Below are 3,186 nucleotides of genomic sequence, written 5' to 3'. Positions count from 1 at the left end.
GTCTCATCAGGAGAAGTTGTAGCTAGCAACCAAAGGCGGAGAATATCGACCCGCATAAATCTATACAATCCGTGATAGATTTACAACAAAGTTCTTTATTATAAATCTATGTCGTAAGCTTAGATTTACACTATAAATCCCTCATGGATTAACAGTTATAGCACATATGATTTTAACTAACACAACCGGTCTCAATGTACACAACAATGTAGCCCATAGCTTAGGAAATGATCCTAGCTCATAAAGCTTTTAGAAACAAACATAGTTCATATAGAACGTCACGTAGGTGTGATGGAACCTAACAATATATATAGGCATCCTAATCCTAAACTCTCCGATATAGGACTTTAGAATACTTATAATTCTTTCATGTTTAGGAATGATTTAGATTTAAGTCTTTTAGTATTTGAGATTCGTAAGACTTAATATATTTTCAAATCTTATTGTTTGTCATGATGAAATTCGGGCAGCCTAATGACTTTTTTTATAACATTTTACAGTTTTCAACCAATATGAAAACCAAAAATTCCCATAATATTCGATAAGTTGCATAATTGATACGATGTATAATTTATTAGGTAATAATTCTTAAAATCTGATAATCACTTATGTTATCATATATGATGAATTTTGTATTATAGTATGATTTTAATAATAATTATAAAAATAAAATATATTGTCACACCCCGAACCAGGATGGCGGAAACGTCCAGGGGCGGATGACGTCATTGTATAGTATCATAACAATTGAGGATTTTGGGCCATTGATTAAGATTCTATCTGATTCTGGTGTTAGTGGATTTGATGGTGCAAGTGGTGCAGAAAAAGGATCGTATCGCAGTGTTTCAGAGTTCTTCGGTTCAGGTGAGTTTTTCCTCATTGTACCCGTGGGTCAAAGACACCAATGGCAGCGCACTTGTTTTGGTTATCTTTTAGTGGAGGGATGCCATAGGGACTGTATATAGTCATGTTGGACACACTGAGGACTCTTGATCTCGGCTTTCTTGCATGTTCCTTATTTGGTTGTGGATCTAGAGTAGGATCACCTGTATGGGTGTATATTTCACCTCTGAGTATATACGGTTATGCATTCCTTGTATTGTTGGTGTTTAGTATGTTACTGAGATGTAGTGATCTGTTAGATCTGTATCCTGGTATATAGGATGTTGTTATGTTGTATTGATCTGTTAGATTTGTATCTTGGTATATAGGATGTTGTTGTGCTATATTGATCTACTAGATATGTGTATATATCCTTATATGATAAGATATTATAGTAGTGTTATACTGGTTATCATCTAGTGGAGTACCCTAGGGGTTGTATGTAGTCATGTAGGATAGGCTGAAAACTCTTGATCTAGGATTTATTGGATGTTCCTTGTTTGGTTTTGGCTCTAGAGTAGGACCATCTATCTGGGTGGCTATCTTACCTCTGGTTACTTATGGTTACGCATTTCATGGAGGTTAGCTGGTAGCGGGACAGTGTGCTATGACAGGACTAGTAGGCGGTAGTGAGTTGTATGATTGATGTTAGCCTGTATTTTGTGCCTACTTGATCCTTGATTGTTTATATGTTGACATATGGTGGTAGTGGGTTAAGGTGGTCCTGCTTTGTGTTGTAGGCCAAGATACCCGGTGCGGGCCGGCTGTAAGTCGTAGGCATGGAGGCTCGGGAAGAGCGATTGGTTTGAGGCGGTAGGCCAACAAACCCTGGGCATTCCAGCCTGATGGTTGATTTGACTCGTTGCATGTTGACATTCCAGCCCGAGGACTGATTGCCCTAGGCATTCCAATCTGATGATTGTAGGCCATTATACATGTTTGTATGTTTATCTTATGGGGTATTGTTGGGGAAATCACTAAACTTTTTGCTTACCCAGTTGTTTATGTTTTTTTAGGTTTTATCGGTGATCGTGGAAAGGCAAAGGCAGGACTATACACGCTCATCAGCAGTATTGAGGATTCTGTGTTTCTTATATTACTTCGATTTTCAATAAATGTATTTTGGAATAAACGATTTTCTTAATAATGTATTTACAATTGGGAAGTTTTACTTTAATAATATGAAAATTTTTAGTTGTGAAAATAGGACGTTTCAAGCTGGTATTAGAGTTGCGGAAATTTTTAGTTTTACTTTAAATCCCGCGATCCAAAACGATCCACCACGTCGTGGTGATGCTCCACCATGTCGTGGCCACTCGGAAACAAACTAGTTCATAAAAGTTTATTTATAGTAAGAAGCAGGATGATACAGTATACTTCCTCCATCCCAAAATTATTGTCCACCTTACTATTTTAGTTTGTCCCAAAAGTTTTGTCCACTACCGAAAGTAGATAAACTCTTTTACCATATTACCCTTAACATTTAATAAAGTAACTAGAATAATTACAAATGCACATTTCTCAGTGTTTTTAGAAAATGGCAAGAAGGTCATTTTACTTAAAAAGACAAGACTAATTATTGCTTTTCTTAATCTGTATGTTTTTTTGTCTGTGGACAATAATTTTGGGACAGAGGGAGTATGTGTGTGTGTATATATATATATATATATATATATATATATATATATATATATATATATATATATATATATATATATCAAACTATCATTATCGAACCAAAGTAACAATAAAAGTACTAGAAGTCAAGTAATTATTAAACTACGCGTCAAATTTATATATATATATATATATATATATATATATATATATATATATATATATATATTAAAAATGTCTCAAGTTAGGAATAGTGAACTATGGGTTTTTTGACAGAATTCTTCCTTGGTTTATGCTGTTATCTCATATTGTGGCTTACTTTCTCTTTTGGGTAGTAAATGCTATTTTGTACAAAGTTTTTGTACAAGTCTTCGTCCACCGCTTCTACTTCCAATCAAAAACATACACAGACTAGCCACATGTCCACATCTCCATCTTTCTTCACATCACCGCTCCATCTTTCTACACATCAAGAAACTTCCATCGGTTCCAAAACCCACCGTCTCTCTCTAAAAGCATCGACATAGAAGAAGAATTTTTCCTCCTCTGCTTCTCCTCTAAGGTCTGCTTCTATCTCTCTTGTTCTCCCGCCTTTCTCTTCTAAGGTCTGCTTCTATCTCTCTTTTAGTATTTTGTGAAGAACCATGATTGAATCGTTTCTTGCAGATCAATCACAGAAAGACTCGG

Source organism: Lactuca virosa, chromosome 4, assembly GCF_052849685.1.
Source record: "Lactuca virosa cultivar CGN04683 chromosome 4, Lactuca_virosa_CGN04683_v6, whole genome shotgun sequence".
Classification (NCBI taxonomy): Eukaryota; Viridiplantae; Streptophyta; class Magnoliopsida; order Asterales; family Asteraceae; genus Lactuca; species Lactuca virosa.
The sequence above is the reverse complement of the archived record's forward strand: the minus strand, read 5'-3'. Positions refer to the sequence as shown.